At 36.3% G+C, this 25,153-nt stretch overlaps 1 protein-coding gene across 3 annotated transcripts in view; it reads right to left on the bottom strand.

Annotated features, from left to right (window-relative positions):
* The window catches only part of CSMD3 (CUB and Sushi multiple domains 3), a 908,638-nt gene that overhangs the window by 486,904 nt on the left and 396,581 nt on the right, over positions 1–25,153 (bottom strand). The window lies entirely within an intron of this gene.

Below are 25,153 nucleotides of genomic sequence, written 5' to 3'. Positions count from 1 at the left end.
CATTCTCCATGGAGTAAACTACATTTCTTCTGTTATTCAACAGGCGGTGAACAAAGCAGGTGATATTAATTTTAACTTAGTAGAGTTTCTATTTCCCCTAGAATCTCTATTTCCCCTTGAAAAATAAGATATTCTAATAAGGTGTAACTATGTCATAATAAATATGAAGAGCTCAAACTTTGTGAAGTGCACCAAGTCAGTGTCTCAGACCATGGGAAATATCCCAAAAAGAAGACAAAAAATATTGATAGGGGCAAATATGAAATGACTAGAAATGGATAAAGGTTGGTACCTGATGATGGACAACTGCTATTAGTCATTGGAAATTGACATGGTGTGACTACTGTGACTACTTTCTAATCATGAAAGGGAATGACCCCCAGTCTCATAGAGATAAGTTAGGCAAGTGCTATGCACAATTTCATTCTAATCCTTTCTCCAGTGATCACCATGGGTATTCGAACTCTATCCTTACCATCTACATTTTGCAACAAACTTGTGTTTTTATTATGACATTCTATTGAAGTGCAAAGTGGGGTCTTTGGTAGATTTCTTTTAATTACATATTCTCTCGAGGAGGTAAAAGAATGTCTCCTGGGACTGAGTAAACCCAGGAGGGGAAAATAAGAGAGTGGTGACAGTGTGTCCAATGACTGAATTATAAATGGAAAAATATGAATTTATTTTGCATTCCAGGCTACTGAAATAAGCACATTATCTGTTATAAACACTCAGTGTTGGTTAAGTAATCAGACTTACTATCATTTTGGAAACTTTAATAAGAATCTAGCATTTAACACTCTGTCTATGATATTTACTGATATTAAAATTGTATTTTATATTTTATAGTGTAAATTATGATACAAACATGTAAACTAATAAAACAATACATGATTAATGCCAAATTAATGTCAAAAATATTATTTTATTATTTATTAATCAAATACAATGCATGTCTAGACACAAATATGACCTAATGCTTAAGAACTTTTGTTCAGTGAAATATTATATCAAATTGTTCACTGGAAAAACATGATTGTTTATATGTCAGTGTTTTTTTTTTTTCTGATAAATTCTGCATACTCAATATAGTTTTAATTCATTTGTAAAAGTTGAATTCTGTAAACTTTTATTCTGCAACTTTACGTATTTGACAAGCATTAAATGAGTGCATATTCTGTTTGAAATACTATGTGGGACATTGGAAGTGGCAAGGTTAAAAGCCAGTCAAAATCCCTGCCTTCTTGGACCTTAGAGTCATGAAGAAAAGAGAAATACTTAACTAGTAGATAAAGTTGGATTTATGAAGGCTATATGAGTAATAGATCAGGAAAATCTACGGAATTAGTTAATAGGTCAGGAAAAGTTATTCATAGAAAGTGTGATAGAAGAATAATTGTTTATTTCTAGATTTTGTCCCTCACTCACCCCCAGAGTAATTTGGGAGTCTTTCTCTTATGGCTTTTGTAGAAACCTTACAAAGAACAAACTCGTTCTAATCAAACTGGGATGACCTTGTACACAATAACCCAGTTTCTATTTCCATGGCAACATTTCAAGAGATATTATCTTTTGAAATTAGTATGTTGTCATTACTATTCGAGATGGCTAAATTGAAACGCTTTAGGGACAGTCTAAGAAAAAACAAAATAATTCCATGTTGGCAGATGTATGTGCTTTGAAAATAAAACAGTGCACTGTGGAAAAAATGACTTTGAGAAAATAAAATGGCTCAGAAAATTAATAATTTCTAAGATAGAATTTATAGGAGGTACAAAGGCTCTATTATTATCTCAAACATAAAATAAATATTTCCAGTTATAAAAAATATTTTACAAATTAAAGTAAAATATTTTTAGTGAAAGAATTAGTAAACTAGGAAGTAAAAAGTGTTCAGAAAATGAAAAGCATTGGGGAATTTTCAACTCAGATCAGAAAATATTTTCTGTAAAAAAAATATGGAAAAAATATGGTAGACATGTATTATCAAACTGGACAAAGGAAAATAGGACAAGTGAGAAGAACACCACCTGAAATGAGCATCCTCCCTCTCAATGGACATAAACAGGAACTATGGAGTTTTCACACAGAAAATAGAATTCCATTAAAGAAGGTACATATTTATGGATTGAATGTCACAATTTTAATCTTTATGCATGACATTGGCATTTGTTTTGAAAGATTATGTCCAACCACATTTTATCTTTCTCTTGTGCTTTCTTTCTGGGAGATAAATTCCTAATAGTTTTGAAAGTCATACACAGAGTTATTTATATTATAAATTGAAATCCCACCTTGGAGTTTATAACAATCTACATGCAAAAATGTAGACTTAAGTAATGCCTTAAAATATGGTTATAATACTTTTGATGTGTTAGAATTTCATTTTGTTCTTATTTTACTTTCATTGTTTAATATGGTATATAGGATACCTGAAAAACACTGAATTATTTACCTAAATATCAAAGAACTCTTACTAAACTGCAGATAAACAAGTATAGAAACTGTCTTCTGAATCAATTAAAATTCAGATTGTTGACTATTGATCATAAACACACACATCTGAAGGTGAATGATAAAACTTATTTAAATCAGTGTCTAGACTATCAATAAATAATTCAGTTTAAGAATATTTAATTGAGCATCCTACTCTCTATGTCTTCATGAGAAGCTGATAAAATGTGGGAAGTGGAGTAGCAATTAGGACCTATCTTCAAATATATCTAAGTGTCATCTGCATAAGAATGGAAGTCTAATCCATGTCTTCACTGATAGGAAGCATATAAATGTGGAATAATAATGAAATAAACCCAAATCAAGGAACTGGAAAGCAGAGGAGATGCTATGAAAGGGATAGAATTAAAATCATCAAGAGGCAGACTGCAGAGGATCAGATAAATTTGATTAAATCCAAGCAAATGCAGTTTCTATTAAAAAAGATAACATGGACAGATTTGTTGAGACAAAAACAAAAGTAAGCAAATCCCCCCCACCCCTGCTTCTTGGCTGTTAGTGATTTAACTTAGTCGTGAAGGTTATGTTTATATAATATGCTTCCTCTGTTTGCTCTTTGTTTCACTGAATCATCTTGTTTGTGCACTAGGATGAAAGCACATACAGCATTACATCAGAAATAGAAGTGATGTCTATGAATTAATGATGCATTGCACTTTTTGCTAAAAGTGGCAAATTTGACTTAATCTAGGTTTGTCAGTAAGAAAGTGAGACACAGGCAATGGTAAGATAGAATGAGATGAATTAGCATGTAAATATATATATATATAGTATATATACACACACATATATATAGTGTATATTTATATATATAACATGTTATTTATATATACTATACTATAGAATGCATACGCATACACACATACACACTATAGTGTTCCTGAGGCCATTCAAGGGGGAAGGTGAGTGGAAGAGAGATGGGAAGCAGGAAGAAGAGAAAGGAATATAAGGATGGCATGAGCAGGATGACAGTGTGAAGTCAGAGAAAAAGAACTTAACTTGTTAGACGAAGAATTTAAAAGATTAAGAGTCCCATTCAGTTGCAAGTTGTCTTCCCACCTTTAATGTAGACGGCCCTCATCCTTTCCCAGGTGAGCAAGTTACCTCCTGTATATTTAAAAACTGTTCTCATTGGTTTGTTTAGATGAAATTGGGGACAGCGCTACTTGAATTTATGTAAAAATTACACAATCCAGAAAATAATAAAGCAGGACTTTGAAGTCAGTATTAACCATTAGACATTACATTTCCACCTACTGGCCCAAGAGGTACACTGAAAACTATGCACTGTTCCAGAATTTAAAATAGGGTATTATACTATTTGATCTGCAATGAGAAAGGCGGGAAACTTTATCTGATAATTTGGAATTTCAAAATGCACCATGCTCTAAGTTACTTCTACAGTTTGTCATGCAGTTTCTTCCATCTGGTATATTAGGTTTTAGTTCTTAACCTGCTAGCTAAAATTCATTCTTCCTCAACTTTACTTGTATTAGAACATTAATACTTTATATTAATTATTTGTTTACCTACTGAGTTCTGTTATTTGTTTACCGATTGCATTCCATTATGACAACAACTAAGTCTTTCATCTAGTGACAAGAAATTGACTTTGAGTATAACACATAGTAAATGCTCAAAACGGTTTTCTGAAAAATTAATGAATAGTTCCATAAAATGAAATATAGCTACGTCAACGAATTTTTTAAAATGTCAAAGTTTACAATTTAAATGTTTCAATTAAAATGCAAGAAAAAGGCAATGCATCAAAAAAGTATCTCAGGGAAATTTGTATATCACTTGTAACTCTAGGCTATCTTTCCTCTAGCAAAAGGTCAGATGGATATTTGATGATGATTTGTTATTATTTATGGAGATATTTATTCAACACCAAACATTAACTCAGAATGTTTCAATGCTAAAAGGAATCAGTTGGATCATTTAAGGAACTTGAAGTCTTAAAGAAGAATGAAACAAGTTATTTTAATAGTGTGCTATAAGTGCTAAAATAAAGGTATGCAGGTGTTATGAAAAGATAAAAAGTGGATATTTTTGCAACTTGGGAGTTTAGAGAAGGTATCTTTGAGATGTTGTCAGAGTTGATTCTCGAAAAGTTATGACACTTGAGCACAGACTAAAAATTCAGGGTGGGTTTCTAGGCAAAGGAAAAAAGTGAACTAGATAAACATATTATATATAAGAAAATTTTATAATTCCCCAAATATCTAAGACAGTTTGGAGCTGAAGATATTCTTTAGATGTAGCTGGAGAGGTAAATAAATACATATGCAAGAGCATCAAATAGGATAGACCATGGTAGTTGCTGGATTTTTGATTTTTATCAAAACTAAAGAGACACTTAGGGGATATTAAAGGACACTTTACTTAACCATGACCAAAGTTAGGTTGATCAGTCCAGGCACCAAATGCGGGATGAATTTAAGAAAGAAAGACCTGGAGACCTGGAGACAAGAATAAGAATGTCAAGTTGTGTACTTTTTCTCCCCCCACCTATACGCTTATTTTAAAAATACAGATCCATTTTGTTTTAAATACAGAGCATAACATATTTACTCAATTATTTATTTACTCAGTCATTCATTCAACTAACAATATGTATTCAAGAACTATGGTACACTCAACATTATGAGAATTAGTGATCACACAGTTGTGGAGCAGGCCCTCCCTTCACACACCTCACATCACAGGGAGACAGACAAACATGAAACTACCTATTACAACATTATTTATATACTCATGAAAAATGCTACAGTGGAACTTCTGGTCAACATGGAGGTTTAGGTAAACATGCTTTGCCTCCTCACACGACTATAGCAAAAATTACAACAAGACTAAAGAATAAATATCAGCCAGATACATCAGAAAATCAAACTGTATGGAAGTCTGACAACAAAGGATTTAAAGAAGTGACATTCATCCAGACAAGTCGGAGGGGCAAAGATAGAGAGAAATGGGGAGAGGTGAAGAAAGGTGGAGAGGCACTGAGAGGCACAGGGAGGCAGTGGAATGGGTGGTCCCACATTCATGTGTGGTGGGTAAAAATCAGGAGGGATACCTTGGGAGCAAGGGATCCCAGTCCCAAAGCAGACCACCAGGCTTATGGTTCCAGCGCAAGGAAGATAAATCCCCATAACTCTGGGATGTAAAAACTAGTGGGGATTGAGGCAGCGGAAGAAATGTAAAATTCTCAGAAGACTCCTCTTAAGGGGCGGGCCCACAAAGAATTTAGGACTTACACAGACCCACCTGCACTGGGATTCAGCACCAGAGCAATAGCTGGAAGGGCACAAGTGGAAGACAGGGAGAAAGTGAAGTGACTGGCAGCAGGGTGAGTACCAGAGACAGCTTCCTCCTGGTAAAATCTCCAGAGGCCAGGCAGTGGCATTGTCCCTACTCCAGGACCTCCCCCACAGAAACATACATTGGTAAAATGGGTTGCCCCACACTGGCGATTACCTAAGGCTCTGCCCCATACTATTTACAGGTGCCTTTTCTACAATTGGCCACACTACTAAGACAAGGGGTCAAAGCAGCTCTACCTAACACACAAAAAACACAGGGAGGCTGCCAAATGAGGAGACAAGGGAGTAAGGCTCAAATGGAAGAACAGATCAAAACTCCAGAAAAAAACTAAACACAATGGAGATGAGCAATCTATCAGATGCAGAGTTCAAAACAACGGTTATCAGGATACATTAGGTACTGCAACAGCATAAAAAAGACCCAGGCAGAAATGAAGGTTATATTAAGTGAAATAAAGAAATACTACAGGGAACCAAGAGTGGAGGAGATGAAGCTGAGAATCAAAATAACAATTTGGAACATAAGGAAGAAAAAAGAATTCAATCAGAACAGTAAAAAGAGGAAAGAAAATAAAAAAATAAAAAAGCAAGAATTGACTAAGGGGCCTTTGGGGCATCTCCAAATGTACCAACATCTGAATCATAGGAGAAAAGGAATCAGAAGGAGAAAAAGAAGAGGAAAAATTGAAAACTTATTTGAAAAAATAATAAAAAAACACTTCCCTAATTTAGTGAAGGAAATAGACATACAAGTCCAGGAACCACAGGGTACCAAACAAGTTGGACCCAAAGAAGACCACACCAGGGCACACCGTAATTAAAATGCCAAAGGTTAAAGATAGAGATAATCTTAAAAACAGCAAGAGAAAAGCAGAGAGTTACCTACAAAGGGGTTCCCATAAGAATGTTCGCTGATTTCTCAAAAGAAAATTTGCAGGCTAGACGGGGCTGGCAAAAAGTATTCAAAGTGATGAAAAGCATGGGTCTACAACCAAGATTACTCTCTCGATCAAAGCTATAATTTAGACTGGAAGGGCAGATGAAGTGCTTCCCAGACAAGGTAAAACTAAAGGAGTTCATCATCACCAAGCCATTATTATATGAAATGTTAAAGGGGATATATGAGAAAAAGGAGATCAAAACTATGAACATTAAAATGGCAATCAATTCACAACTATCAACAATTCAATCTAAAAATCAAACCAAGCAAACAAGTAGAAAAGGAGAGGATCATAGATATGGAGATCATTCGGAGGGTTATCAGCTGGAAGAGGGAAGGGGGAGAAAGGGGGAAAAGGTGCAGGGATTAAGAAGTACAAATTGGGAGGAACAAAATAAAGAGAGGGATGTTAAGAACAGTATAGGAAACGGAGAACCCAAAGAACTTAGATGCATGGCCTGTGGACAAAGTACTCAGGGGGGATTGCTGGAGGGAATGTGGGTACCAGGTGGAGTGAGGCAAAGAAGAAAAATTGGGACAACTATAATAGCACAATCAATAAAATATATTTTTAAAAAATGGCTACGAAGGAAAAGTACAGGATGCCTAGCAAGAGGCACAATGTATGTTCATAAAAATCTGAGTTATACAGTATTGTTCAAAAGAAATAAAAATTATTTCATTCAAATATATCCAACAACAAAACCAAATGTTAATATTTCTTTGAATCTTATACATATGTTTCATGAATTGTTAGAAATTTATGTGCTAGATTTTAGCTCTTGGTGATGTTGCTAAGTAGTTTTTAAAGTATATGGAAGCAGTTTGTTTTTAGGTAGGCTTACCATCCTCTGCCCTCTAATATTTTTAGTTTCACCAAACAGACTTGACCAATCCATGGTAATATGAAGGCCACATAACAGCCAACCATTCCCCAAAATAACGGTGTTTCATTAAAAGCCTTTTCCTGCTAACAACAAATAGAATATTCCTCTAAAGTGACATTCAAGGTCTTTACCAAGGGAATAAGGAAATGAAGAGTAAAGGAAAGAAAGACTGAGATTACTTCTGGAAATTGGGGCAGGGTAGCCTAGGGTATGGGAAGCAAATATACATAGGAGAGTCTAGTTCTCTATGCAATAAATAAATAAATAAATAAATAATTTTTTATTTCAAAGAACAAAATAGATGATTCTACAAAATTTTGACTGCCAAGATCACCTGTGTTTATATTACTTATTCCTATTTCCGAGAAACTGGTCAATGGAATGGCATCATTATATCAGTCTTAGAAAAACCAGTAAAAATAACCTTGTTGTGAGGGTTTATTATATACCAAGCACTGTATGTGAGCTTTATCTATTTTATCACTTTTAATCATTAAAACAAAATACAAAAATAAACAGCACCTATGAGACAAATATCACTTTTGAGAACCATGGCTCAGTCATTGGAGCCTGAAGCATGGGTTCAAATCCTGACTCTACTGTTTACTATCAATCCGCTTACAGTGAATCACTGAGTGTCTCTGAATCTCAGTTCTTTACTTTGTATGAGGGGAAGGATAGAATAGTAGCTCACGGGCTTGTTCAGAGGATCAAATGAACTGATACACTTGAATCTTGTCTAGCAAATAGTAAACTCTGTATAAGTGTTAGTTGCTATAACATTTATTTACTATTATTATTTGAATTTTACAAAGAATGCAACTGAGATTGGGATTTAAATCACTCCTCGAAGTTGATTTGAATTAATAGCAGCTACATGCCAAAGTATAAGTTCTTAACTAGAGTGCTATAAATATTTGTTACATTTTTGTCAATTTTGTAGGTAAAATTATGATAGAATATTACTGAGAAAATATTCTAATTAGCAATGTAGCTTTTTATTTGCATATATGAATTAATTCTCATATAAATACTATTAACTATAACTTATGTGCATTTATAATATGTAAATATTTCATGTTTGATACATGAAACTGTTTCTTATTAATATATAAGTACTGTTTATACCAATACTTCTTAATCTCTGATCCTAGAAAAATAAAGACTTATAAATAAGTAATGCATAATTCTTTCCACATTTTCTGCATGTTATTTTTACTGTATGGATAATACACTTAAAAATTTTTAAAGATCATGGGCCTACAAAGGATGAACAGCTGATTACCTAATAACCTGTTTGATAAAAATATTTATGTAAAAAACAGTCCACACAATCCAAGAATTCAGGATTACCAAGAATTTCCCACAGCATGTAAACCATCACCAAATAGAAGACAGCAATAAAATAACAATTATTTAGTCCATAAATCAATTCAAACAGTTAGTGTTCTACCTGGTAATGAAATCCTGTAAGTCACTGCAAAATGTGTAAAAAATGCACTTCTGGGTGGGAAGCTGTGTAATATTTTCAACTCTGTAGTGATCCATAGTAAATTATTTCAGCAACTGCTATTTCCCCTATGTACCTATATAAATATATAGCCACAGAACAGGGGGAAAAACAATAATATAAAACTAAAGCCAAACCTATCCACAACACAACTATAAATCTTGTAAAGAAATTGACCTCAATATCTATTCTCTAGAAACATGTCAGTGATTGCACCATCCCCTGGAGATTAGCACAAACAATGTCCCTATGGGACAGTGGCCATCCACTGAGCCATGAAAAAGAGATGTTTGCTATCCTTGAATTTCCTGTGGGATCATTCTCTAGGAATATAAATTTCTGATTATTCCCCATGGGAAATCCAATTATATGACCCCATGCCAAAGGTCAAGTAGGGACTGATTGAGGCTATGTGATGCAGACTGAAAGCCAAAGCGGTGCCAGAGGAGGAGCCCATAAAGTGACATCTTAGACTATCTTACCCAGAGCTATGCCTGGGACAAGGGCTTATGCGTGAGAGGTGTAATTGGTAATATGGTCTTAGGGGCAGAAATGAGGAACAGCTGGGAGTAAATAGGTCTGAAATGCAAGGAAGTCAATACAAGGATGTGTCATCCAATTGGCTACCACTACAGGTAACTGGGATGAGACCCTCTAGAAACTTCTGATGAAACGTGTAAAATGCTTCTCAGGATAGTAGGGGAAAGTGCAGAAGAAAGGAGGATGAGCTTATTTGCTCCTATCTCCTTGCAGATCGAGAATTGACTCCTAAAGCATTAGCTCCTCTACAATTTCTGGTAGTACCTGTGTAAAGGCCACACCAGTTCATCAACTTCTTGATCCAGGTGCCTGAGAGGCCACAGGTTAGAAACTAAGATGCAGCGAGATCTGATAAAGTACACTTGCAAAAAATGTACCTGTCACCACAACAGTTACTGGAATAAGAGGCAGGGTTTATACACTGTACAGAGGTTTTGGACACATTGCCTCCCTTATTAAAATTCTAATATTAAGGCAACCAACCAACAAAAGATAATGTCACTTAATATTTTTAGAAGTTAAATTATTTAGGAAATTCCCTAGCTGGTATTGCTCAGTGGATTGAGTCCTGGCCTGCGAACCAAAGGGCTTCTGGTTCTATTCCCAGTTGGGGCACAGGCCTAGCTTGCAGGCCAGGCCCCTTTCTAAAATGAAGTAAAATCTTAAAAAGTAATCTAGGAAGTGTTTTAAAGCTAAAATAAATCTCTAGTTTGCAATATTGTATTCTTTGATGGGAAAAGTGAAAGTTAAGTGCACTCTGGATTTTTTTCCAAAACTTTCCCCTCACTGCCACTATATTTTTCACATTTTCCTTCTAATTGTGATAATTGAAATGCCAGGAAAATCCTCTGCTCTATTTCTGTCCCAAATAATAGATATAGAGAGCAATGAGATACCATCATTACCATGATGCTATTCAGCTGTGCTCAGATGGCACTAAGCCTCTATGCTCTCTTCAGCAGCCAAGTCTGGAGGAGAGACGAGCTGGCACCCGTCCAAATCATTAAAGACAGAGCGATTTGGCTGGTATCCTTGAGAAACACCAAGGGACTTGAAAAGAGGAAGTTTGGGCTTCTCAAATGAACTGACTCCCACAGACCTGCCTAGTGTCAGTCTATTTCTAGGTCTCAATCTGCCCAGGCATTTCCAGGCAGTGCCTATGGAAATGAGTATCTGTTGCATTTAATGTGAAACTTGCAAACCTTATTCAATGATTTAATGTTTGCCTGGGAAATCGTCAAACTGCCTTGTGAGCTGGTAAGCAGAATTTGTGTGTTGGTCATGTTGGTCTTGTGAAACAGATGACTGGAAGTTCTTCAAAAGAAAAAAAAAAAGTTGTATCTAGAAGGTATTAATTATAGATGTAAAGTCTTAATTCCCTCTTAGCAATGCAATTTTAAACTAGAATACTCCAAGTAAGCTGAGATCTTACTGATTCTACTTTCCCTTTCCCATACAGTCTTATAAGAGAATACATGTAAAGATAAGTGTTCAGGGCAGAAGTCCTTTAAAATTGACCTCAAGTGTGCCCCTCATGAGACTCCTATATTTGATATGCCTTTATAACCTGACTGATTGTCACTGCTGAAAGTTGCCTTCAGAACAAACTTATAAGTGAGTAATATATGTGAAATAAACACAGTTTTAAAAAACAGGCAAGAAAGCACTTACCAATTTTTTTTAAGTGCACACTTTTCCCAAGGTCATTGAAGTATACTGTAGTCAGTTGTGTCATTAATGGTTTATTTCCCATTAAAATTCATGGGATAAATAAAACCTCAATGATATTATTCCTACCAAAATGCAACAAGTGCCCACAGGAGTTTACCATGGGGTTAAACTGCCATTATCTAAGACAGGTGAAAATTCTTCCAGTGATTGTCAACACGTGACAATGATGTCTTTGCTATAAGTCTCTGGCACAGAGAGAAAAACAAATCTTGATGTAAGGACAGTTATTTTAAAAATATGAGGTGACATTACTTTTTTCCTCCATTCTATAATAGATAAAGTTTCATGATGACAGAAATGGTTCCAAGTAAAATTATTATTCATTAAATGATTTTACATTGCAGTTCAAAGATCAAACAAGCATCATGATATTCAGGATAAGCTCATGCTACTGCATGAGGCTCCTGAATTCGAGATGTTACCCAATTTTCTGAAATACCTGGAAATTGTAAACATTCACTTTTCGAAATCTATGTCCTTTTAAACTTTTGTGATTTTCAGAGCAGCAGCGTCTACATCCCCTGGAAGCCTTTTCAGAAGACAGCTTCCAGGCTCCGGGCCACACCTACTGAGTCAAAACCTGCTTTTATTAAGTTCGTCAATCTGCACCTTCAAGCGTGAGAAGTCCTTCCTCCTGGCACAGGGCCACTACGCATAGAGCTGCCCATCAATTAATTAAGATTATTGATGGGAAACATTTCTCACCCACATTCTGTATCTAGTTCCTCTAGTTTGATCATCCGAGAGAGGAATGCTTTAACAGAATGATGTTTCTGTGTGACATCTCCAGCCCTGTGGCCATTATTCAAATGCTATGAGTCTCATAGGGAAGACTCTGCTTTGCTAACTTATCAGGTTCAATCTAGTGCACTCAGCATTTTTCTGCTCTCTCCTTGTGAAATTAAGATGGCCTAAGTCCATCCTTTTGCACCAAGCAAAGCTGGGACTAGAACTTCTACAGTTTGGATATCAAGCCAAAATTTTGATGTATGTATAACAATTTAATGGTTTTCATTATTTATGTTTTATAGCACAGAAAACTGAGGCTTAGAAATAATGTTCTATGGTCATACAAAATAGTTAATGGGTTGAATGGGAAATTAAACCTGGACCATCTGACCCAAAGTCCATTCTCTTAACCAAAGGCTACTCTAACTCCCTAAATCGAGGTGTGTGTGCATACATGTGGTCATCTTAGGGGCAGGAAATATGGGCAGGTAAATTTATGTATACTCCAAAAGTCCTATGATATTTATCCATCTAGAATTATCAATGTTTATTAAATATCAATTGATATTATGTACATTGGTTTTCATTTCCTCTTTTAATTATTAATATATGAAATTAATTTTTCTGTATTTATAGTTCCCCATTAGTTTTATACTTATTAAGTATGAGGGGGAACCAGAAAATAGTATTTCTTTATAAAATTGTGTATTTATTCTTACATGTTGGCCCTGGCTGGTTTAGCTCAGTGGATTGAGCGTCGGCCTGCGAGCTAAGTGTCGCTGGTTCGATCTTCCAGTCAGGGTACATCAGAGAAGGAAAACTCTGACTCCAAAAAACCTCCGCTGCCTTGCGGCATACCTCTTCTGGGGAAAGGCTAAGGGAGTAAACCCCGACAGAAAATCCGGAGCCGGAGTCCCTAAGGCGGTTTGACGTTGTAGTCAACACCGGCAACTCCTGCGGCGCACCTGAAGCCAAGCTGTATCGACTCCGTCTTTCCCTTGGATCCTTCAGCTGCGAAGAGAGGGGGGGTCTGCTGCATGGGCAACAGCAGACCCTCCATATCACCCTGCCCAGGCTCTGTAGCTTCAGCTCCACTGGAGAGGACACTCCAGCGTCATCGCAAGATGTCAATTCAACACGGGAGGAGACAGATGCCGTGTCACTCCCGTGTCGGACTGCACAGCCATTCTCGGCGGTGCAGATAGACACTTAAGAAGCTACACCATCGTCTCTCGAGACGGACGGCTGCCGACGACGACGACGATTCTTACATGTTAAATTTCAGTCACATTAAAGTATTCTCCATTTGATGCAATACGCCTATGGAGATGTTTTTTCCATGCTCAAAGCAGGTTTTGAATTTGTCAGTTTTGTTGCCTTTTAGTGCTTCTGTGTTTTTTCTTTCACCTCTTCAAATCTGCAAAATGTTTCCCCTTGAGGACTTTTTTTTTGTCCAGGGAAACAACAACAAGAACAAAAAAGTTGCTTGAGGGAAGATTGGGTGAACAGGGAGGGTTGGGCACAGGGGTCATGCTACTCTTGTTCAAAAACAGCCGAACACTCAACGTGGTATGGGCAGGTGCACTTGTAAATCACCCATCATGAAATGGGCAAATGCATTGAAAGTCTTCAAAAGAAAAAAAATCAAATCACTGAAGTCAAACACAGCCTCTCACAACAACGCCAGCTGGTGCACTGATACAGATGGGTTCCTAGAACACTCACATAGCAGGGGAAGCTGTACTACAAGAGTATAATCAAGCTGCCCTCCAGGATACAATGCCATGTTTTGGGGGTTGTCCCTTCATATACCCCTCCCACACTGTCATTCCTCTGAGTATATCATTTTATCTTGGTGTAGTTGAGTGAATAAAATCACAGACCAGATATGTTTTCAAATATTTGTTGACAGGTGAACATATAATTACCATTATGAATATATATAAGACTTCAAAGACCACATATTTCAATGACTCTAGAGAAGATGAAAACTTATTTTTTCATTCCAACTTTGCCCCACATTATGGAACCTTAATAAGTCATTTTTAATGAATCTTACTGTCCCTTTCTATAAAATAGGAGTGATTATGCCTTGCTGATAATGCTTTTATTGTGATATTACCAAACCAAATGAAGTAACACATAAAATTTTACTGTCATTCATTTTTTTAAAAAGGCAAATAGTAGGCTTTTAAAAACCAGAGATACACTGAAATTTTAATTTGCATATATTATGAAACTGCATTACACAAACATCTTTTTACTTGCTGTTCTCACTGCTAGGGCTACTGTTTCCTGAGGTGACGTATATTTTTCCCCTCATTTCAGAACAATGCTTAAATAGCATCTCAGAGAGAACTTCTCTGACCATTGCATTTGAAATAATAATTTAGTAGGAACTTGGCTTCTTTGTTAACCATTTCATCTCTAGAACCCAGAACAGTGACTGGCAAACAGCAAATCCCCAGTAAGTTTTTGTTGAATAAATGAATGAATGAACTAAGTCTATATGTAACCATAGAAAGATTAATAATAATGGCACTTCCTCTCTCAGCTAATATTCTTATTATGTACCATGCATTATATGCTTATAGCGACCAACTCTCACACTCTCCAACGACCATGGGAGTTAGTAACATTATCTCCATTTTGCAAATGAGTAAATTACAATTTAGGCTAGGCTAGGCTAGACTAAGTCATTGATTCTCAACCTTGGCTGTGCAATGAAATTATCTTGTAACATTAAAAAAACAGTATTACTGAGGCCCCAACCTTGAGTTTTGTTCCCATTGCAATGCCCACACTAAAGCTATTAAATTAAAATGTCGAGGAGTTGGAGCAAGGCATCAGTATTTGTTTGAAAGTTATAGTGTGATTCTAAATTATAAACACTCTTAGAACTTCATTACTGGTTTCGTTAATGAACAACCTTCCCTGTGACCCCATGATTAGAAAGTGGTGGATTAGAGACTTGATCCGATTTCTCTTTTCCTCAATGCTCCCTCCCTATTTTGCATATCTACTATGGTAGGACATATGATTTCAGTGCCTTGCCAACTATTATATCACTAACTGGTACTTTGAGAGAGTATGGTTTTATATCCAATAGAACTATTTTTAAATCTGTGCTGTTCTTACATTCAGTTTAGTTCCCTCAATGTAAAGAAAAAAAGAGAAAGAAAGCAAAAACAGAACACCTATTGCTCCTCCTCTCTCTGCCCTGGATGAGTGCCTTTATGAAATAACACATAGAGAGAGGAGCTCTGTATCCTGTTGACAGGGAGGAAACACCAGGCCCTTAAACCACTCCTTTAAATGCCGTCATAATGTTAAAAAGAGAAGAAATATGTTACAAAAGCATTGTGCTGTGACATGATAAAACCAAATTAGGGAGACTTCCAGGTCCAAATACATTATATTGTTAAACAAAGTCTGACAAGTTAAAGAAGAACCTAAAAATTAGATATGGTGTCCCTAATACAGAATTCAGGTTAGTCCTAAAAACAGATGATTTCAAAAGTTTTTACCTACTAAGTTAGGTTCCGAGGAATCATAACATCTCCAAGTGTGACAACGCTTTTCAGGGTGATAGCCTCAACAGGGAGAGATTTGTCTGTGTGAGCGTTACTTTCAGCCAGATTTATGGAACCAGACAGTCCAATGGATTGGCATAACTTACCATTATATGGTGGTAAGTAATACAGGCCCTGAAGTGAGAAAGATTGGGGTTTGAAACTCAGCCATGCCACTTTTTAGCTGTGTGGACAAGCACTCTAACATCTCTGAGACTCAACTTTAACTACAGTTAATTATATAATTGCATTAGCTATAGTCGCCATGCTATATATTAGATCCCTAGAACTTACTCATCTAATTGAAAAGAATTTTAAAAGGGTAAAAGTATAGAGAAGCACATTAGCCATGCTGGTCATAGGAGCCTAAACACAGATGTAGATGAATAAAAGAAACTAGATATTTATCTGGGTTAATTTACTCCAGAAGGAGCAAACCCAAAGAGCAAAATCCTTAGGAGAAAATAAGGTGATTTATTCTAGGATTTGCAAAAAGGTCACTTGTCCGGACTATTGTGATTAAGGTGGACTTGACCATATCTGGCAATTGATTGCAGTTGGTACTGAGGGAGATGAGTCAAAAATAAGTCTGAGAGTTAGTACCAGAATGATTTCTCCATTAACAACAACAACAAAAAAAAGATTTCAAGAGAAATTTTAGGGAAAATGAGGTGTGTGATTTTAAACAATTTAAGTTGGAGATGATGTTGAAATATCATAGCGACAAGAAACCGGGTATACTAGAGCTTAGAGGAGTCAAGATTAGATAGGCTTTAGAAATAAGTTTAGAAGGCAGTAACAGACAAATTCCTGAAAAAGCAAAGGATACAGACTAGTTGCTTAAAGATCAACCAGAAGAAAAAGTAATTGTTTCCAAATGTCACCGCCATCTAATGTTCTTCTCTCAATAGTGGATCTATCTGCCCTCAAATTACTTATATAGTATTCCATCACTTTTCGCAGGTATTACGTTCTAGACCCCCCCATGACAGGTGAAAATCCGCCAAGTAGGAACCTTACATTTATTTTAGTATTTACTGTACAGTATCACAAAATCCTGCGATATAGCAAAAAAATCCGCGATAAATCATTAAATATATTTTTTAAAATCCCGTAATACAGTGAGGCCGCGATAAGTGAACCGCCATATAGAGGGACTACTGTACGGCTTTTAACTATGTCCACAAATTCTTTGACAACACCCATCTTGAAAAGAGGTCAACCTTACTGACGTGTTTCTAAGAATTTAACATGGTGGAGTTGCTGCTGAGTGATTTCAAGGCAAAGTTGTAAAAGGCACTAGAGTGTCTGCTTGGAGCTCCCTCTCAGCATTTGTCCTTGAAACCCAGCCACTGTTCTATACTAAGAAATCTGACTGGAGGAAGTTAGGCACCTACATGGAAAGTCCACAAGTGGATGTTCTGGCCACAGTTATAACACATTTCAGCATCAGTCAGCATCAAACTCCAGACATGTGAATAAGAGAAACTTCAAATGATTGCAGTCCTCCTAGCCTTTGACCTGCTTGGCAGATTCCAAATGATACAAAGAGACACTGCCCCTGCCAAGTCCTGCCTTCTTTGCAAATACCTGAGCAAAATAACTATTATTGGTATTTGAACTACCAGGCGTTGCAATGGTCTGTTACATAATCATATACAGCTAGAAAATGGTATAGGCCAGATATTCAGAAGCCATTTATGATTCTGATTCTTTTTCTTTTTTCACCCAGATCCACTTTATTTAATCTGGCAAATCCCATAGAGTTTTCCTCCTACATAATCTCTAAAATTAATTTACTTTTTTTCCATTTCCAACACTACTACAACAATTCAATTTATAATTTCTTGCTGGGGCAACCTTTGATTCCCTTCTCAACATAACAGCCAGCAAGCATGTTCTATTTTCAAACCTCAAATCTGATTATAGATCCCCCCGACCCCTAACAACAACAAAAACAACACCAGCAACTTCCCATTGCTCTAAGAATGAAAGCGAACTTTCTTAGCATAGCCTATAAAATCCTACACAATCTGGCCCTACTTGTCTACGGGTTTATTCCAAAGCACTCTTCACTCTCTAGTTACTCCTGCCTTCTGTTTCTTCATCTGCATTGCCTTCAGCCACAGCCTTAGCATATACTACACCCTCAACCTGAACATTTTTCTCTCCCTTTCTTCTGTTTTACTCATCCTTCAGAGGTCAATTGAATCATTATTTGGTTAGATAAATCTTGCCATTTCTAGGCAAGCACCCAATTAAATGCTTTAGTGAGCCAAATGCTCCTAAGAAACCCATTATTCTGATAAAACTGCAGTTCTGTGTGTATGTAGGTATGTGTTTAATTGTCTTCTTTCCCTATTACACAGCAAGTTCAGTGAGGAGAGAGACCATATCCACTGTGGTTACTGTTATTTATTCCAAAAACCTAGTCTGATGCCTGACATATAGAACGCACACAATCAATAATCTACAGATATTTACAAAATAAATTAAGGAGGAATATATTTTAGTCAGAAGTATAGGAGGAAATCATGATGCTAAGAGTTTAGTAATAAAAGGAGAAAGGAATAAACTAGATGTCTATCTGTGGGGCTTTGCTTGTCCTGGCCCTACGGATTACATTCTCTGACTGATTTGTCTTGAGTCTCTTCGGATAAATAACTCAGAAAATTGGCCATTTTGGTAAATAATTTTATAGATTAATTTGAACATGAGTATTAATGCAATGATATGTTACTCTCCCAGGAAAAGAGGCATTTTAATAGAAAATTCTTGAATATACAATTACTTCATGTGTGTGTGTGTGTTTGTGTGTAAGGAAAGCAGAGCAAGAAGAGATACAAGAGTGAATGAAATAGATAAAAGAGACAAAGAGGATACACTCTAATTACAACATAAAAGGAATAATAAGTAGGTGTAGCAGGCAATTTTATTTATATTTTCTTACCTCCGGGTTAAAAAAAAAAGGGCAACGGGACAGCCATTAAGTGGTCCCCTTTTCAGTGATTTATTTAAAATAGGTATTGCTCACTGTCCTTATATTTACCAGTCAAATCATTATGCATATACAAATATTTTTATAAGTATAAATTGTTCCTTTGCTACTTGCACAAATTTATATTACAATAAAAATTAAGCAACCTTCCAATTTTAAATAATGTCATAAATGTACAATGTCTAATAAAAATCTACATGAGAAAAATATTAAGGATAGTCTCATTGTTTTTAGTGCTTGAAGATGGTGATATTGGTGGACTGATTTCAAAGAAAACATTCTTATACTTGAAGAATCCAATTTTCTTGACAATAATACAATTACGCTTAGCTTGCTGATGGCACTATGTTTATGTTGCTTTTAAATAAATAAAATGGATAACATATCATGCATTACTGTTTTCACTTGTCATTATAGTTCTTAAACCTAATTTTTATACTACCTGTGAATAAAAGACTTTTGTTAGATATCAGTGTTCTATTAATTATTTTGCTTTTAAGCAAAAGGAAGTGCTATATTCAGGCTTCCTTTACTTCCAATTCTGCATAATCTGAATGATAATGTTTAAATGTAATGGAGTAACAATAAAATGCATAATGACTATTTTCATATGGCATATACATTTGACATTTTGTTGCAACATTAAATAAAATTGAGTATGATTCAAAACACATAATATGTATGTGCATGTATATATGAAAACATATATATATGCCCGTGTTCATGCCTAAACACCTACACGCATATATTAAGTTGGCAATTGCTTACAAAATTACAGAAAAAATGTTTTTATTGTTAAACCATAGTATGCTTTTTAAAAATCTTTCATCACACATGATATATGATCATTATAAGACAGATTGCATTTTTTTCTCTGTCATAAAACATTAAATCCTTGGTTGTTGGATAATACTGTAGGAAATTACAGAAGACAAACAACTTAATACTGCTTTTAATGTTTTGTACTATATTGTGTGACATGCAAGGTTTATCTTCAGATAAACATAAGGTGCTCTTAAAATGAGCAATAATAGATTAATAAATAGGATAAAGGAAATTAATAATCAATTTCATATACATAGAGATCACAATTTGGCACACATACAACATGCAATGTTCTTTAAAATAGCATCGAAATGCCAAAGTTTTGAATCAATAATTCTAATGCTTTATATGGTTCAAGTTTATCCCTACTTCAGCGGTCTCACCTACCTTATTATAACCTGAACACTAATTTTACATGTATCCTGGTCTATGCAGATGGTGAAATTTTTGCCTCTTCATTTACTGGTAGTGGAGCAGAAAAATGTCCCTCTTAGCTCTGCTCTTGCAAAAACCTGATTAAACAGCATTAAACAGTGAAATTATATCATTCTATGTGCCTTAAAAACCTTAAATTTCCACATTGATATTTTAAAAAATTACACTACTTATAAGCATTTTAGTCTTTAAAATTCTGAAGAAGTCACTAAAGATTTAATATATATTTTTTTTTATCCATACCCAACTTCCCAAAATGTTGCTTATGTGTCTGTTTGATATACAAGGTGGGCAGTAGTTTTACAGTTGTATGTTAACACAGAGTTTATTCTTGCATTATTTATTTATTATTATTAACCTCTTTTTCCCATCCCTGTATATCTGTATCTGCAAACAGATCTTCTAATCAGCCTCAGCACTTAAAAGATTTATTGCCTGATATTTATTTTATTGGTTAGAAATACTTACAACTAATATAGGATTTTATAATTTTTACTAAAATAAATTATACTGATTTCATACTTCATACTTATCAGTATTTTTCTATTTTCTCTCCCTTGCTACCAATGGCCATATTTTTCTAATCAGTATATTATTAACACTTTCCCTGTGTCCGTGGATGGGAGAACGATCAATCCCCTTTAGAGCCATCATGGCAGTCATGGCCCATGGAGTCACAGCAGGCTGCTGAAGAGAATTTAGTGCCAACAAGATCAAGAAATATATTTCTGGGCAGCTGAGAGATAATTCTCCAATGGTCTTTGTGTGTCTGCACTTCTTGTATGCAGAACCATTGATGTGAACTATATTTTCAAAACTTTTATGTAGCAAACAGCCTTAGAAGAGAGAGATAGCATCTCCTTCTAGACCAAATGACACATTTCCTTACAATGTTGGAAGATAAGGATATATCCCGCTCTGGAGATGAGCGGTTAGTGTTCCACTCCCATAATGCACAGCATGTGCAGCTGGTGTCTTTTTCTCTTCGTCTGGCCATGTGGAAACTGGGGCTCAAGGAAGTCGTGCAGAGCTGATACTCTGGCTACTCCCATTGTTGTGAGTAATAAACCGACCGAGGCATCTTTTGATTTCTGCCAATACCCACAAAACTGTGGAAGTCTAACTTTTTAACCTCATAGTATGGTAGAATCTCACAGAATGCTGTGTATGCTACCTCTCTTCCAGGGAGAAAAATTTCTGAACAATTCATCAGTCAGTCTCAGGTGCACACCATAGTAACAACTACTTTTAAGATTTCTACTGGGAATAGGGGGCAGAAATTTCTGACCACTTTCAGAGAAGTTACAGAGATGCTTAGCTCCACTAGGAGTTAAATAGGTGAATTTATAACCACTATGTAAAGAAACCAGACTAACTGTTCAATTTTTGGCTCACTTCAGAGGTGAGAGGGCTGGGAAATAATGCTTGCTAAGAAAGAATGACAACAGCAGGACTATCTTATGACTCAGACTCCTCTGCTGTGTATAAGGCCAACCACAGATACATTTAGAGATAACATTAAAAGGTCTTAGTCAGAACTTTTGGCAGTGTTTTCTGGCCACTGCAATGAGCTTTCAGCCCTCTCGGCGCTATTTTATTGAAAACAAATTTCCATTGGAAACCATAAATGAAGCGTTGACTAATATTTCTGCTTTTACTACCCCAGATTGAGTTTACAATGCGATAAAGTTGACCTACTGGATCATGAGACACTGACTCAAAGATATCTAAGAAAAATTCCTGAATGTAGCCACTGTGCTTCTCAAAACAAAAAGTAAACACCGTGCTGGCTGGTATGAAGCCATTTTCTCTATTCGTGTTTCCTGATTTTTCCCTTCACCCACCAACTTGATCTCAGATGCCATGGGGTCCACAGGCCCCCATGTTGGAGAATTTAGAAAACAGGAGGGATTCAAGCTTTTCTGACTAAGAGAGATAGGCACCTAAGTCACTATTCTAGTCAGTATTCTGGACTATTGAGTGCCCAAATCAAATGGATGAGGTTTGAGTAGAGTTCACAATGGAGACCAGAAGATAATGTGGCCTTGTGGGCAAGGCTTTTTGAGCAAAATGGTTGCTGGGGACTTTACGGTTCAATACATACTTAGTATTGACGCACTACTTTCTTCTACTATGAATGTCTGTAAATATCTTAGGGGATTCTCTCAACTGGGAAGATCATCTTGTAGAGAAGCACCATTACCTTTTATCCCTTCAACCTGAATGACTCCTTTGAGATATGTGCCCATGACTATTTGGAGCCACTGGAAAAAGGAGACCACTGTGAATGGCAAGGCTAGCTTCTGGAAAACAGCTATTTTTTAGCTACTGGATTCTTGGCAAGTAAGACTCATTTGGGGTCGGTCAACTTGGACACTTTGATTAACAAAGTGAGGAGGGCCTGCAAGCCTTGCCAGTCAAATGTCAGTGGCATTTTGAAGGAAATACCTAACCTGGCTCCAAGAACATCTCAGCTTTACAGGGAAAAGTGACAGTTTTTTCTTTGGTGGGAAACTAACCCCTACTCCAGTCTCAAGCAAAGCCTATGATTCAGTATACCATCAACTCAGCTTTTTCTCTAAACAGATGGGCCTGTTTCAATGACAGTATCCTCTGGTCCTCTGTAGCTGTTCAACCTCTGCATTTGCCATGGAAAATCTAAAGTGGGCATTGGTCTGTTAACTCAATAGGCAGAACTCAAAACCACATCTCTACTTGGTATGTATCCCTCTACTTAGCTTTTCTGTCTAGATTAAAAAATATATATGACTTAAGATACTGGGACTTAACTCTGCTTCTGTTGGACTGACATAATCCTAAATAATAAATGGTTACTCAGTTAATTACACACTGATCACTGAACCCCTCTACAGAGGCCCACATGGGCCAAATTTGGGGATGTATTGAATCTCTATATATATTTTTTAAATGCCCTTGTTATAATTGTATCTGATTTATTTGAATCAAATGTCTAAATAAAATCATATGACAGTTGGACAAAAGGTGGAGTTGTCACTCCTGATGGTGATGGTGAAGGGATAATAATGTAAGGAGGAGAGGTAGATAAAAAAGAGGAATTTATATTACTGTTTTTTTTTTTTTTTTTAATTTTCAGAATCACCTCTGGAGCCTTTTTTAAAGAACAAAAATGCTTAGTACAGCATTCCTAAATTATTGTCACTACCATAAATTTAATTTAGTGACAGACCTGCCATCTTCTACCAGATGTCTTTGACAATGATTTGACAATGACTGCCCTTACCTTACCAAGAACTCTATGAAAACAAAAGGGCATGACCCCAACTTCTACACCTCCCAGGTAAAGTATCTATTCATACTTCCAGACAGTCTTCCCACCTTCATTCTTATAGTTTTCACTCTATTGTTCCATGGGTGAACAAATGCCACCTTCTCGTGGCACAAATAAGACAGAGAGTCCCTCCAGAAACAATAATGAAACTCAATTATTTTAACTTAACTGAGAAACCTATGGTTTACCAACCATTTGAAGGCAATTATAAGGTACTATCAACCCTTCCCCCTGACCGATGTAGGTTTTCCTTGGGAGTTGAAGACAGTAATTTTAAACATGTTCTTTCCAGGGGCACAATGTATGCACTATGGACTGTTCTTATGTGGAAGATATGTATTAACCAGCCTCCTTTACCAAAATATGGTGACATCACTTTAAAGATGTTACTAAAAGACATTCAAGAGTTTAAGAAAAATACTACCTATAGGACATGTAGTCATAAGACACTGTTAAGATCTTGACATTTGAGATCACCTTGGTTATGTGTGAGGCGGAGGGGGTTACTAGAAGGAACAGCTAATTCATTATTTATGAGTCCCCTGTGGGCACTTCTCCTATGATAGCAAGAATTACTGAATCAGAAAAGGTTGCATGAAATTAGTCCCTGACTTCAGCTGAATTGATCAATGACACCACACTGATTCTGGAAGGCATTCAGGTCAACCTCCACTTACCTGCCAGGGTTGTTAGACATGGTAGAAGTGCCCAAGTCTTCTGCCTCATGGCCCATAGCAGTTGTTAATGTATCCCATAGTACTTGGATTAATGCCTTGGGACCATGCAAAGATCAAGACAGAAATGAGAGAAGAAAGCCACCTGGCTTTCTAGACACTGATGGTTAATATGATTTGTTTGGCTAGTTCAGTCTGTGTCATTGGAGGCTAGCCATATTCGGCAGTTTGGAGTCCCCTTGATAATAATCTTAATTAAATGCTGCATGATGAAAATTTGAATGGATTTATTTCCAGCCTCTGGCATTCAGATTAGTCAGTGTCATACTAATGGAAATTCTCATGGGATAGCCTACCAGAAGCCAAATGCTGTACAAACAATGGGTGAATATTGTCAGGAGGAAATTCTCTATGGGTCTATCTTAGTTGTAGACATCTTGCAACCAAAGGAACTAACTGCCTTTGTTCTAGAATAATCTGTTAAAGTTGTTTGTGTATTGAACAAAAGTTTGCATATTTGACAACCTTGGAAAATGGAGACAGTGCCTCCTTCCAAACCAAAGAAAGAGTTAATTTACAGTCTTGGGACATAGAGTGTATCCCTCCAGTGCAAAGGAGTAGGCAGACAAGGAACAGACATGCATGCTGCCTGTTATAAAAGATGTGGATTTCCTATGCTCATGGTTCCTTTCCTACAATACAACCTACTACATAAGCAGCTGTTATCTGATCCTCTTCTTGTGGCCCTGTGAGAACTGGGTCTCAGGGAAGCAACAATATTTGTGTTATTCTGGCCACCATCCTTGTTGTGAGTAGCAAATTGTCCTTCGTCTCTGACCTAGGGGTGTTCTGACTTCTGGGAGCAACTGAAAAGTGCGGCAAGCTAACTTGTTAGCTACAATTATGTAAAATCTCAGAACCTTTATAGTTCTTGACACAATCCTCTGGACATCCTATGAGGCATATACTGAGTCCACAAGGCTGAAAAAGAATGACTACTGTTTACACCACCAAAGTACCTATTTGCCAATCAATCAAAAGTTTTACCTAAAGAACAAACCACATATCTCCCCATCCTTGAATAAAATCAGCCCCCGTAACAGCTGAGAACTCTCAATTACATTAAAAAAACAAACAAAACTATTTAATAATTGGAAATGGAGAC

The sequence above is a fragment of the Furipterus horrens genome, unplaced genomic scaffold, assembly GCF_987537825.1.
Source record: "Furipterus horrens unplaced genomic scaffold, mFurHor1.1.pri manual_scaffold_7, whole genome shotgun sequence".
Lineage (NCBI taxonomy): Eukaryota > Metazoa > Chordata > Mammalia > Chiroptera > Furipteridae > Furipterus > Furipterus horrens.
The sequence above is the reverse complement of the archived record's forward strand: the minus strand, read 5'-3'. Positions and strand labels throughout refer to the sequence as shown.